The 14538-nt window shown below is 44.9% G+C and overlaps 4 non-coding genes across 4 annotated transcripts; all 4 read right to left on the bottom strand.

The window, feature by feature from the left end:
• Positions 1–1839: 1839 nt before the first annotated feature.
• LOC146854535 (signal recognition particle RNA) lies at positions 1840–2139 on the bottom strand. The gene has a single exon (XR_014959285.1).
• Positions 2140–5547: 3408 nt separating this feature from the next.
• Positions 5548–5847, bottom strand: LOC146854534 (signal recognition particle RNA). Its single transcript, XR_014981741.1, has one exon.
• A 3399-nt stretch (positions 5848–9246) lies between these two features.
• LOC146854533 (signal recognition particle RNA) lies at positions 9247–9546 on the bottom strand. Its single transcript, XR_014981673.1, has one exon.
• Positions 9547–12953: 3407 nt separating this feature from the next.
• LOC146854532 (signal recognition particle RNA) lies at positions 12954–13253 on the bottom strand. Its single transcript, XR_014959284.1, has one exon.
• Positions 13254–14538: the final 1285 nt, after the last annotated feature.

The following is a 14538-nucleotide window of genomic DNA, read 5'->3' as shown; positions in this document are numbered from 1 at the left end:
CAGAAAATATTTCATAGAAAACAGTCTAAGATTCCCTATGGCAGAAAATTCAAGTTGCAGGTATAGTATGTTCTCGTTACTTTTGTAATCCAGTACTGGGTGCCTAGACTCAGTACTGGGACCTTTACCCAAAACAGGTAAGTAATTACGTTTTCAGAAATTATACGATTTTTAAAGAATATTTAAAGTTTGCAGAAATTGACACTTAGAAGAAATTTTACAGAAAAACAGTCAATGATTTCCTACGGGAGAAAATTGGGTTACTGGTAAGTACAGTTGTAAGTATTTTTCAGAGTCAGTGCTGGGCACCAAGATCCAGCACTGGGAGCTCACCTAATAGCAGGTGAGTATTTTCGTTTTCGTTACTCGGCTGATTTTTGGTGAATATTTTAAGTTTTGAAAAGTCCACACTTGGAAGAAATTTCAGGAAAAACCAGTCAATGTTACCCTATGGAGAAGATTGAGTTATCGGTTTAAAGGTAAGTACTCGACTGGCAGAGTTAAGGTTCTGGGCATAGACTCAGGCGTCTCCCAGGGTCAGGTAGGTACAGTTGGTTCACCCTCAGCGGCACAAGGGCGGCCGGGTGCAGAGAGAGTTAGGCCCAATGTTATCCTATGAGAGGTAGGGGGGCCTTGGTTGGTGGCTGCTGACTAGCAGGCCACGTGGCTGTGGGAGCTGGGCTCCTGGTCACTTATCCAGGGCAAGTGGGGAAGTAGATAGATGTAGAGGTTGCACTGCCAGGGCCACTCGGACGGCTGGGTGCAGGGTGCTTTTGAGCATTTGGGCGCTCAATTGATTTGAATGGGAAATCTCTGGTTTAGAAAAAGACTGCAAGCTCGGGGACGAAGATTCTTCAGGTGCCACCACCACTTCGAGAGGTAAGTTGGGTAGTTGGAGGATAGGTAGGTACCCCGGGATTGGGCACAGGGGGCCGCGGAGCGCCGGGTGCAGGGGTACCTTTTGGTGTCGGGAAATCTTACCCTCTGTTGATCGCGGTTGGGGGGGCACCTGGTTCTGAGGCTGCAGGCTTCTTCAGGAGTGTCGAGGGAGGTCCTTGGGTGCCGGACTCGGGGTCACAGTCGCCGTGGGGTCATCCTTGTGGTCTTTGTTCACTCTGGCACAGGCCAGGCTTGGTGGGTGCAGAGTGAGAAGGGGTCGCGGTTCCGGGCTGCTGCCAGGGATTAGAAGTAGATTTGAGTAGAGCCTCTACTCATGGGAGTCCCAGGGGTTTAGAGTCAAAAGGTAGCCAGGTCCTCCAGGGTTTGTGAGGTTGCTGGCCACAAGAGATGCCGGGTTGGAGCAGGAGCAGGTTCGAGGGTCGACAGGCCAGAGGCTCCAACGTTTGGGAGTTGCACAGCCCTCAGTCTTTTCATGTTTCGCTCAAAGAGTGAAGGGCCCTGTAATTTCTCCTTCTCATTCACATATGAAAAGAATGAGGGCTAATCAAAAAATGAATTAGAGCTGGACGTAGAAATGCAGCAGAAGGGCCAGCAAGCGCATTTCTAAGTTGTTCTATGAAGGATGCTTTTGTACTTGACAGATCAGTTTAATCCTACAGGTGCTCTAAAAGGAAGAATGCATTTGAATCATCCTTGCTGAAAATCACACAGCCATTTATTCTAGGTTGCACTGAGTTTTCAGTCCTCTCCGCCTGCTAGCTTGTTGTTGCAATATGTCTCAATTCTGGAGAATTGTCTGCTATGCTGAAATGCGTGGCCCAGTTCAAATGTTCATCATATTTCCTGGAAAAATATCAAAAGGAAAACAAAGATTTGGTTTTGGGAAAATAATTTATTACACCTTGTAAAAATCAAAACTTTCACATTTGAGTCAAAAAAGAGAGGCTAGGTCTCACTATTTTGCTCAGGCTGTTTAACACGTACTGCTCACAGGTGCTGTCCTGCTACCAATGGGCATGGAAGCTTTGGCCTGCTCTGTTTCCAGCCTGGGTCGGTGCACCTCTCGTTACACAACCTGAAATTCTAGAGCTCCCTCTAGAACACCATATTGATGCCCAATGCAGCATGGACACCTGATCAACACAGCTGAGTGCAGCCCAGAACCCCTGGGCTCAAGCAATCCACAAGCCTCTGCCTCCCAAGTAACTAGGACAACAGGCACACGCCACCTTGCCCGGCAAACACTGCAGCTGTCCTAATGATGAAATGCATTCCATAAGTAAGGATAATGATAAAGTAAGGTGGAATGAATTGATGGTTTCCCAACCATGTTTCAAGAAAATCAATTTCACTACCCTTCAAAGAAAGGAAAAAAATGTCTTATCAAGAAGCAGTGTGAATATGGGAAGGGCCTTTAAAAAAGATGTGGAGTTTCCTAAAGTAAAAAAGAGGGTTGAACTGATTGAAGGGAGAGAGGAAGTAGGGTCGGAAAGATTGTGACGGGGAAGTGAATACAACATAAATACTAGTATTTAGAGAGTGAGAGACAGGTAGAGGGACAGAAGGGAAAGGAGAGTGAGAGTGAGAGAGAAGAGCCAGGTTAGGGCTGAGTTTCTCTTTATCTGCCAGTGACTCCCTGTAGAAGCTTGCCGGCACAATTTAGGCTGTCCTGTAGGCATCCCTTGTTATGCCGAGCCAGCCAATATTGAGAAAAATAGCATGGGTCACAATGATGGAACTCGTCTGCAACATCGGAAGTTTTAAAGTAGTATGGAGTGGGAGGGCTAGAAGAGTTACCATAAAGAATGAATACACGTCATTCTGTTCTCTAGCCTCAACAGCTGCAAGAGAGGAACTCCTGCTGGCCAAGAAGACCTATGTCAGTTCAGCTTGAACAGGTGAAAGCATGCCTGATTCTGCAAAGGTATGAGATTACACTTTTGCGTCAGAGGTGGTCAGGGGCTATTGCACATTAGGAAACCGTTTATTGAGGTCCAGTTGGATTACTCTATCTTCTACCACCTCAAAATCAGCTGCTCATGCAGTGTTCTATACCGATGAGTTATTTTGGTCCTCCCTGCCCCTTCCAGCTAGTGGGTCCCCTGACTAGGGAAAGTGATTCAAACAGATTTGCATATCTTTTCATAGGAGACTTCTTGACTTATTTTATACTGTGCCAAATCAAGGTAGATTGAGTAATGATCTTGACAGACCTATATTGGAGAACTGCAGTGTGAGAAAGTGGCTCTGTATATACTGTTCCCAAATAGGTACAGGGTGTACAGAGTCCACAGTCCCCAGAGGTTTGGCAGAGGCTAAAGTTAGATATAACCTTACTCTCTAAAGTGGTAGCTTGGTCGAGCAGTAAGGCAGTATCAGAGGACAGTGTAAAGCATTTGTTGCACACACTCAGTCAGCAAATGGTCTCACACACTCAATAACTGAACTCTAGGCCAATGGTTTATCTACAAAAAAATATATGCTTGTTTTATTTTAGAACCAACAATAGGTATTAAAATATACTTTCTCAGAATGAGATGCTTTATATAAATACTTTTGCAATATGCAATTGAGTTTTGTAGAAAGTTACAAGTGGTTGCAATAGGCAACAACATTTTAAACACAATAATGCATTGAGCTCAATGGAAGTTTCAAGTTATTTGCAACAGATTACTTTTAGGATTACTTTTGGATTTCCAGGACTGGATCCTAGATTCAGTCCTGGGTCAGTACTTGGAATCAAGTGATAAAAGTCGACTTAATTACTGTGATGATTTTTAGACAATATTTTGCTATTTTAAAAGTTGACAGAAAATATTTCATAGAAAACAGTCTAAGATTCCCTATGGCAGAAAATTCAAGTTGCAGGTATAGTATGTTCTCGTTACTTTTGTAATCCAGTACTGGGTGCCTAGACTCAGTACTGGGACCTTTATCCAAAACAGGTAAGTAATTACGTTTTCAGAAATTATACGATTTTTAAAGAATATTTAAAGTTTGCAGAAATTGACACTTAGAAGAAATTTCACAGAAAAACAGTCAATGATTTCCTACGGGAGAAAATTGGGTTACTGGTAAGTACAGTTGTAAGTATTTTTCAGAGTCAGTGCTGGGCACCAAGATCCAGCACTGGGAGCTCACCTAATAGCAGGTGAGTATTTTCGTTTTCGTTACTCGGCTGATTTTTGGTGAATATTTTAAGTTTTGAAAAGTCCACACTTGGAAGAAATTTCAGGAAAAACCAGTCAATGTTACCCTATGGAGATGATTGCGTTATCGGTTTAAAGGTAAGTACTCGACTGGCAGAGTTAAGGTTCTGGGCATAGACTCAGGCGTCTCCCAGGGTCAGGTAGGTACAGTTGGTTCACCCTCAGCGGCACAAGGGCGGCCGGGTGCAGAGAGAGTTAGGCCCAATGTTATCCTATGAGAGGTAGGGGGGCCTTGGTTGGTGGCTGCTGACTAGCAGGCCACGTGGCTGTGGGAGCTGGGCTCCTGGTCACTTATCCAGAGCAAGTGGGGAAGTAGATAGATGTAGAGGTTGCACTGCCAGGGCCACTCGGACGGCTGGGTGCAGGGTGCTTTTGAGCATTCGGGCGCTCAATTGATTTGAATGGGAAATCTCTGGTTTAGAAAAAGACTGCAAGCTCGGGGACGAAGATTCTTCAGGTGCCACCACCACTTCGAGAGGTAAGTTGGGTAGTTGGAGGATAGGTAGGTACCCCGGGATTGGGCACAGGGGGCCGCGGAGCGCCGGGTGCAGGGGTACCTTTTGGTGTCGGGAAATCTTACCCTCTGTTGATCGCGGTTGGGGGGGCACCTGGTTCTGAGGCTGAGGACTTCTTCAGGAGTGTCGAGGGAGGTCCTTGGGTGCCGGACTCGGGGTCACAGTCGCCGTGGGGTCGTCCTTGTGGTCTTTGTTCACTCTGGCACAGGCCAGGCTTGGTGGGTGCAGAGTGTGAAGGGTTCGCGGTTCCGGGCTGCTGCCAGGGATTAGAAGTAGATTTGAGTAGAGCCTCTACTCATGGGAGTCCCAGGGGTTTAGAGTCAAAAGGTAGCCAGGTCCTCCAGGGTTTGTGAGGTTGCTGGCCACAAGAGATGCCGGGTTGGAGCCGGAGCAGGTTCGAGGGTCGACAGGCCAGAAGCTCCAACGTTTGGGAGTTGCACAGCCCTCAGTCTTTTCATGTTTCGCTCAAAGAGTGAAGGGCCCTGTAATTTCTCCTTCTCATTCACATATGAAAAGAATGAGGGCTAATCAAAAAATGAATTAGAGCTGGACGTAGAAATGCAGCAGAAGGGCCAGAAAGCGCATTTCTAAGTTGCTCTATGAAGGATGCTTTTGTACTTGACAGATCAGTTTAATCCTACAGGTGCTCTAAAAGGAAGAATGCATTTGAGTCATCCTTGCTGAAAATCACACAGCCATTTATTCTAGGTTGCACTGAGTTTTCAGTCCTCTCCGCCTGCTAGCTTGTTGTTGCAATATGTCTCAATTCTGGAGAATTGTCTGCTATGCTGAAATGCGTGGCCCAGTTCAAATGTTCATCATATTTCCTGGAAAAATATCAAAAGGAAAACAAAGATTTGGTTTTGGGAAAATAATTTATTACAGCTTGTAAAAATCAAAACTTTCACATTTGAGTCAAAAAAGAGAGGCTAGGTCTCACTATTTTGCTCAGGCTGTTTTACACGTACTGCTCACAGATGCTGTTCTGCTACCAATGGGCATGGAAGCTTTGGCCTGCTCTGTTTCCAGCCTGGGTCGGTGCACCTCTCGTTACACAACCTGAAATTCTAGAGCTCCCTCTAGAACACCATATTGATGCCCAATGCAGCATGGACACCTGATCAACACAGCTGAGTGCAGCCCAGAACCCCTGAGCTCAATCAATCCACAAGCCTCTGCCTCCCAAGTAACTAGGACAACATGCACACGCCACCTTGCCCGGCAAACACTGCAGCTGTCCTAATGATGAAATGCATTCCATTAGTAAGGATAATGATAAAGTAAGGTGGAATGAATTGATGGTTTACCAACCATGTTTCAAGAAAATCAATTTCACTATCCTTCAAAGAAAGGAAAAAAATGTCTTATCAAGAAGCAGTGTGAATATGGGAAGGGCCTTTAAAAAAGATGTGGAGTTTCCTAAAGTAAAAAAGAGGGTTGAACTGATTGAAGGGAGAGAGGAAGTAGGGTCGGAAAGATTGTGACGGGGAAGTGAATACAACATAAATACTAGTATTTAGAGAGTGAGAGACAGGTAGAGGGACAGAAGGGAAAGGAGAGTGAGAGAGAAGAGCCAGGTTAGGGCTGAGTTTCTCTTTATCTGCCAGTGACTCCCTGTAGAAGCTTGCCGGCACAATTTAGGCTGTCCTGTAGGCTTCCCTTGTTATGCCGAGCCAGCCAATATTGAGAAAAATAGCATGGGTCACAATGATGGAACTTGTCTGCAACATCGGAAGTTTTAAAGTAGTATGGAGTGGGAGGGCTAGAAGAGTTACCATAAAGAATGAATACACGTCATTCTGTTCTCTAGCCTCAACAGCTGCAAGAGAGGAACTCCTGCTGGCCAAGAAGACCAATGTCAGTTCAGCTTGAACAGGTGAAAGCATGCCTGATTCTGCAAAGGTATGAGATTACACTTTTGCGTCAGAGGTGGTCAGGGGCTATTGCACATTAGGAAACCGTTTATTGAGGTCCAGTTGGATTACTCTATCTTCTACCACCTCAAAATCAGCTGCTCATGCAGTTTTCTATACCGATGAGCTATTTTGGTCCTCCCTGCCCCTTCCAGCTAGTGGGTCCCCTGACTAGGGAAAGTGATTCGAACAGATTTGCATATCTTTTCATAGGAGACTTCTTGACCTATTTTATACTGTGCCAAATCAAGGTAGATTGAGTAATGATCTTGACAGACCTATATTGGAGAACTGCAGTGTGGGAAAGTGGCTCTGTATATACTGTTCCCAAATAGGTACAGGGTGTACAGAGTCCACAGTCCCCAGAGGTTTGGCAGAGGCTAAAGTTAGATATAACCTTACTCTCTAAAGTGGTAGCTTGGTCGAGCAGTAAGGCAGTATCAGAGGACAGTGTAAAGCATTTGTTGCACACACTCAGTCAGCAAATGGTCTCACACACTCAATAACTGAACTCTAGGCCAATGGTTTATCTACAAAAAATATATGCTTGTTTTATTTTAGAACCAACAATAGGTATTAAAATATACTTTCTCAGAATGAGATGCTTTATATAAATACTTTTGCAATATGCAATTGACTTTTGTAGAAAGTTACAAGTAGTTGCAATAGGCAACAACATTTTAAACACAATAATGCATTGAGCTCAATGGAAGTTTCAAGTTATTTGCAACAGATTACTTTTAGGATTACTTTTGGATTTCCAGGACTGGATCCTAGATTCAGTCCTGGGTCAGTACTTGGAATCAAGTGATAAAAGTCGACTTAATTACTGTGATGATTTTTAGACAATATTTTGCTATTTTAAAAGTTGACAGAAAATATTTCATAGAAAACAGTCTAAGATTCCCTATGGCAGAAAATTCAAGTTGCAGATATAGTATGTTCTCGTTACTTTTGTAATCCAGTACTGGGTGCCTAGACTCAGTACTGGGACCTTTATCCAAAACAGGTAAGTAATTACGTTTTCAGAAATTATACGATTTTTAAAGAATATTTAAAGTTTGCAGAAATTGACACAGAAGAAATTTCACAGAAAAACAGTCAATGATTTCCTACGGGAGAAAATTGGGTTACTGGTAAGTACAGTTGTAAGTATTTTTCAGAGTCAGTGCTGGGCACCAAGATCCAGCACTGGGAGCTCACCTAATAGCAGGTGAGTATTTTCGTTTTCGTTACTCGGCTGATTTTTGGTGAATATTTTAAGTTTTGAAAAGTCCACACTTGGAAGAAATTTCAGGAAAAACCAGTCAATGTTACCCTATGGAGAAGATTGAGTTATCGGTTTAAAGGTAAGTACTCGACTGGCAGAGTTAAGGTTCTGGGCATAGACTCAGGTGTCTCCCAGGGTCAGGTAGGTACAGTTGGTTCACCCTCAGCGGCACAAGGGCGGCCGGGTGCAGAGAGAGTTAGGCCCAATGTTATCCTATGAGAGGTAGGGGGGCCTTGGTTGGTGGCTGCTGACTAGCAGGCCACGTGGCTGTGGGAGCTGGGCTCCTGGTCACTTATCCAGGGCAAGTGGGGAAGTAGATAGATGTAGAGGTTGCACTGCCAGGGCCACACGGACGGCGGGGTGCAGGGTGCTTTTGAGCATTCGGGCGCTCAATTGATTTGAATGGGAAATCTCTGGTTTAGAAAAAGACTGCAAGCTCGGGGACGAAGATTCTTCAGGTGCCACCACCACTTCGAGAGGTAAGTTGGGTAGTTGGAGGATAGGTAGGTACCCCCGGATTGGGCACAGGGGGCCGCGGAGCGCCGGGTGCAGGGGTACCTTTTGGTGTCGGGAAATCTTACCCTCTGTTGATCGCGGTTGGGGGGGCACCTGGTTCTGAGGCTGCAGGCTTCTTCAGGAGTGTCGAGGGAGGTCCTTGGGTGCCGGACTCGGGGTCACAGTCGCCGTGGGGTCATCCTTGTGGTCTTTGTTCACTCTGGCACAGGCCAGGCTTGGTGGGTGCAGAGTGTGAAGGGTTCGCGGTTCCGGGCTGCTGCCAGGGATTAGAAGTAGATTTGAGTAGAGCCTCTACTCATGGGAGTCCCAGGGGTTTAGAGTCAAAAGGTAGCCAGGTCCTCCAGGGTTTGTGAGGTTGCTGGCCACAAGAGATGCCGGGTTGGAGCAGGAGCAGGTTCGAGGGTCGACAGGCCAGAGGCTCCAACGTTTGGGAGTTGCACAGCCCTCAGTCTTTTCATGTTTCGCTCAAAGAGTGAAGGGCCCTGTAATTTCTCCTTCTCATTCACATATGAAAAGAATGAGGGCTAATCAAAAAATGAATTAGAGCTGGACGTAGAAATGCAGCAGAAGGGCCAGCAAGCGCATTTCTAAGTTGCTCTATGAAGGATGCTTTTGTACTTGACAGATCAGTTTAATCCTACAGGTGCTCTAAAAGGAAGAATGCATTTGAGTCATCCTTGCTGAAAATCACACAGCCATTTATTCTAGGTTGCACTGAGTTTTCAGTCCTCTCCGCCTGCTAGCTTGTTGTTGCAATATGTCTCAATTCTGGAGAATTGTCTGCTATGCTGAAATGCGTGGCCCAGTTCAAATGTTCATCATATTTCCTGGAAAAATATCAAAAGGAAAACAAAGATTTGGTTTTGGGAAAATAATTTATTACACCATGTAAAAATCAAAACTTTCACATTTGAGTCAAAAAAGAGAGGCTAGGTCTCACTATTTTGCTCAGGCTGTTTTACACGTACTGCTCACAGGTGCTGTCCTGCTACCAATGGGCATGGAAGCTTTGGCCTGCTCTGTTTCCAGCCTGGGTCAGTGCACCTCTCGTTACACAACCTGAAATTCTAGAGCTCCCTCTAGAACACCATATTGATGCCCAATGCAGCATGGACACCTGATCAACACAGCTGAGTGCAGCCCAGAACCCGTGAGCTCAAGCAATCCACAAGCCTCTGCCTCCCAAGTAACTAGGACAACAGGCACATGCCACCTTGCCCGGCAAACACTGCAGCTGTCCTAATGATGAAATGCATTCCATAAGTAAGGATAATGATAAAGTAAGGTGGAATGAATTGATGGTTTACCAACCATGTTTCAAGAAAATCAATTTCACTATCCTTCAAAGAAAGGAAAAAAATGTCTTATCAAGAAGCAGTGTGAATATGGGAAGGGCCTTTAAAAAAGATGTGGAGTTTCCTAAAGTAAAAAAGAGGGTTGAACTGATTGAAGGGAGAGAGGAAGTAGGGTCGGAAAGATTGTGACGGGGAAGTGAATACAACATAAATACTAGTATTTAGAGAGTGAGAGACAGGTAGAGGGACAGAAGGGAAAGGAGAGTGAGAGTGAGAGAGAAGAGCCAGGTTAGGGCTGAGTTTCTCTTTATCTGCCAGTGACTCCCTGTAGAAGCTTGCTGGCACAATTTAGGCTGTCCTGTAGGCATCCCTTGTTATGCCGAGCCAGCCAATATTGAGAAAAATAGCATGGGTCACAATGATGGAACTCGTCTGCAACTTCGGAAGTTTTAAAGTGGTATGGAGTGGGCGGGCTAGAAGAGTTACCATAAAGAATGAATACACGTCATTCTGTTCTCTAGCCTCAACAGCTGCAAGAGAGGAACTCCTGCTGGCCAAGAAGACCAATGTCAGTTCAGCTTGAACAGGTGAAAGCATGCCTGATTCTGCAAAAGTATGAGATTACACTTTTGCGTCAGAGGTGGTCAGGGGCTATTGCACATTAGGAAACCGTTTATTGTGGTCCAGTTGGATTACTCTATCTTCTACCACCTCAAAATCAGCTGCTCATGCAGTGTTCTATACCGATGAGCTATTTTGGTCCTCCCTGCCCCTTCCAGCTAGTGGGTACCCTGACTAGGGAAAGTGATTCGAACAGATTTGCATATCTTTTCATAGGAGACTTCTTGACTTATTTTATACTGTGCCAAATCAAGGTAGATTGAGTAATGATCTTGACAGACCTATATTGGAGAACTGCAGTGTGAGAAAGTGGCTCTGTATATACTGTTCCCAAATAGGTACAGGGTGTACAGAGTCCACAGTCCCCAGAGGTTTGGCAGAGGCTAAAGTTAGATATAACCTTACTCTCTAAAGTGGTAGCTTGGTCGAGCAGTAAGGCAGTATCAGAGGACAGTGTAAAGCATTTGTTGCACACACTCAGTCAGCAAATGGTCTCACACACTCAATAACTGAACTCTAGGCCAATGGTTTATCTACAAAAAATATATGCTTGTTTTATTTTAGAATCAACAATAGGTATTAAAATATACTTTCTCAGAATGAGACGCTTTATATAAATACTTTTGCAATATGCAATTGACTTTTGTAGAAAGTTACAAGTGGTTGCAATAGGCAACAACATTTTAAACACAATAATGCATTGAGCTCAATGGAAGTTTCAAGTTATTTGCAACAGATTACTTTTAGGATTACTTTTGGATTTCCAGGACTGGATCCTAGATTCAGTCCTGGGTCAGTACTTGGCATCAAGTGATAAAAGTCGACTTAATTACTGTGATGATTTTTAGACAATATTTTGCTATTTTAAAAGCTGACAGAAAATATTTCATAGAAAACAGTCTAAGATTCCCTATGGCAGAAAATTCAAGTTGCAGGTATAGTATGTTCTCGTTACTTTTGTAATCCAGTACTGGGTGCCTAGACTCAGTACTGGGACCTTTACCCAAAACAGGTAAGTAATTACGTTTTCAGAAATTATACGATTTTTAAAGAATATTTAAAGTTTGCAGAAATTGACACTTAGAAGAAATTTTACAGAAAAACAGTCAATGATTTCCTACGGGAGAAAATTGGGTTACTGGTAAGTACAGTTGTAAGTATTTTTCAGAGTCAGTGCTGGGCACCAAGATCCAGCACTGGGAGCTCACCTAATAGCAGGTGAGTATTTTCGTTTTCGTTACTCGGCTGATTTTTGGTGAATATTTTAAGTTTTGAAAAGTCCACACTTGGAAGAAATTTCAGGAAAAACCAGTCAATGTTACCCTATGGAGAAGATTGAGTTATCGGTTTAAAGGTAAGTACTCGACTGGCAGAGTTAAGGTTCTGGGCATAGACTCAGGCATCTCCCAGGGTCAGGTAGGTACAGTTGGTTCACCCTCAGCGGCACAAGGGCGGCCGGGTGCAGAGAGAGTTAGGCCCAATGTTATCCTATGAGAGGTAGGGGGGCCTTGGTTGGTGGCTGCTGACTAGCAGGCCACGTGGCTGTGGGAGCTGGGCTCCTGGTCACTTATCCAGGGCAAGTGGGGAAGTAGATAGATGTAGAGGTTGCACTGCCAGGGCCACTCGGACGGCTGGGTGCAGGGTGCTTTTGAGCACTTGGGCGCTCAATTGATTTGAATGGGAAATCTCTGGTTTAGAAAAAGACTGCAAGCTCGGGGACGAAGATTCTTCAGGTGCCACCACCACTTCGAGAGGTAAGTTGGGTAGTTGGAGGATAGGTAGGTACCCCGGGATTGGGCACAGGGGGCCGCGGAGCGCCGGGTGCAGGGGTACCTTTTGGTGTCGGGAAATCTTACCCTCTGTTGATCGCGGTTGGGGGGGCACCTGGTTCTGAGGCTGCAGGCTTCTTCAGGAGTGTCGAGGGAGGTCCTTGGGTGCCGGACTCGGGGTCACAGTCGCCGTGGGGTCATCCTTGTGGTCTTTGTTCACTCTGGCACAGGCCAGGCTTGGTGGGTGCAGAGTGTGAAGGGTTCGCGGTTCCGGGCTGCTGCCAGGGATTAGAAGTAGATTTGAGTAGAGCCTCTACTCATGGGAGTCCCAGGGGTTTAGAGTCAAAAGGTAGCCAGGTCCTCCAGGGTTTGTGAGGTTGCTGGCCACAAGAGATGCCGGGTTGGAGCAGGAGCAGGTTCGAGGGTCGACAGGCCAGAGGCTCCAACGTTTGGGAGTTGCACAGCCCTCAGTCTTTTCATGTTTCGCTCAAAGAGTGAAGGGCCCTGTAATTTCTCCTTCTCATTCACATATGAAAAGAATGAGGGCTAATCAAAAAATGAATTAGAGCTGGACGTAGAAATGCAGCAGAAGGGCCAGCAAGCGCATTTCTAAGTTGCTCTATGAAGGATGCTTTTGTACTTGACAGATCAGTTTAATCCTACAGGTGCTCTAAAAGGAAGAATGCATTTGAGTCATCCTTGCTGAAAATCACACAGCCATTTATTCTAGGTTGCACTGAGTTTTCAGTCCTCTCCGCCTGCTAGCTTGTTGTTGCAATATGTCTCAATTCTGGAGAATTGTCTGCTATGCTGAAATGCGTGGCCCAGTTCAAATGTTCATCATATTTCCTGGAAAAATATCAAAAGGAAAACAAAGATTTGGTTTTGGGAAAATAATTTATTACACCTTGTAAAAATCAAAACTTTCACATTTGAGTCAAAAAAGAGAGGCTAGGTCTCACTATTTTGCTCAGGCTGTTTAACACGTACTGCTCACAGGTGCTGTCCTGCTACCAATGGGCATGGAAGCTTTGGCCTGCTCTGTTTCCAGCCTGGGTCGGTGCACCTCTCGTTACACAACCTGAAATTCTAGAGCTCCCTCTAGAACACCATATTGATGCCCAATGCAGCATGGACACCTGATCAACACAGCTGAGTGCAGCCCAGAACCCCTGGGCTCAAGCAATCCACAAGCCTCTGCCTCCCAAGTAACTAGGACAACAGGCACACGCCACCTTGCCCGGCAAACACTGCAGCTGTCCTAATGATGAAATGCATTCCATAAGTAAGGATAATGATAAAGTAAGGTGGAATGAATTGATGGTTTACCAACCATGTTTCAAGAAAATCAATTTCACTACCCTTCAAAGAAAGGAAAAAAATGTCTTATCAAGAAGCAGTTTGAATATGGGAAGGGCCTTTAAAAAAGATGTGGAGTTTCCTAAAGTAAAAAAGAGGGTTGAACTGATTGAAGGGAGAGAGGAAGTAGGGTCGGAAAGATTGTGACGGGGAAGTGAATACAACATAAATACTAGTATTTAGAGAGTGAGAGACAGGTAGAGGGACAGAAGGGAAAGGAGAGTGAGAGTGAGAGAGAAGAGCCAGGTTAGGGCTGAGTTTCTCTTTATCTGCCAGTGACTCCCTGTAGAAGCTTGCCGGCACAATTTAGGCTGTCCTGTAGGCATCCCTTGTTATGCCGAGCCAGCCAATATTGAGAAAAATAGCATGGGTCACAATGATGGAACTCGTCTGCAACATCGGAAGTTTTAAAGTAGTATGGAGTGGGAGGGCTAGAAGAGTTACCATAAAGAATGAATACACGTCATTCTGTTCTCTAGCCTCAACAGCTGCAAGAGAGGAACTCCTGCTGGCCAAGAAGACCTATGTCAGTTCAGCTTGAACAGGTGAAAGCATGCCTGATTCTGCAAAGGTATGAGATTACACTTTTGCGTCAGAGGTGGTCAGGGGCTATTGCACATTAGGAAACCGTTTATTGAGGTCCAGTTGGATTACTCTATCTTCTACCACCTCAAAATCAGCTGCTCATGCAGTGTTCTATACCGATGAGTTATTTTGGTCCTCCCTGCCCCTTCCAGCTAGTGGGTCCCCTGACTAGGGAAAGTGATTCAAACAGATTTGCATATCTTTTCATAGGAGACTTCTTGACTTATTTTATACTGTGCCAAATCAAGGTAGATTGAGTAATGATCTTGACAGACCTATATTGGAGAACTGCAGTGTGAGAAAGTGGCTCTGTATATACTGTTCCCAAATAGGTACAGGGTGTACAGAGTCCACAGTCCCCAGAGGTTTGGCAGAGGCTAAAGTTAGATATAACCTTACTCTCTAAAGTGGTAGCTTGGTCGAGCAGTAAGGCAGTATCAGAGGACAGTGTAAAGCATTTGTTGCACACACTCAGTCAGCAAATGGTCTCACACACTCAATAACTGAACTCTAGGCCAATGGTTTATCTACAAAAAAATATATGCTTGTTTTATTTTAGAACCAACAATAGGTATTAAAATATACT

The sequence above is a fragment of the Triturus cristatus genome, chromosome 4_1, assembly GCF_964204655.1.
Source record: "Triturus cristatus chromosome 4_1, aTriCri1.1, whole genome shotgun sequence".
Lineage (NCBI taxonomy): Eukaryota > Metazoa > Chordata > Amphibia > Caudata > Salamandridae > Triturus > Triturus cristatus.
Note: the sequence above shows the minus strand (reverse complement) of the source record. Positions and strands in the feature narration are given on the sequence as shown.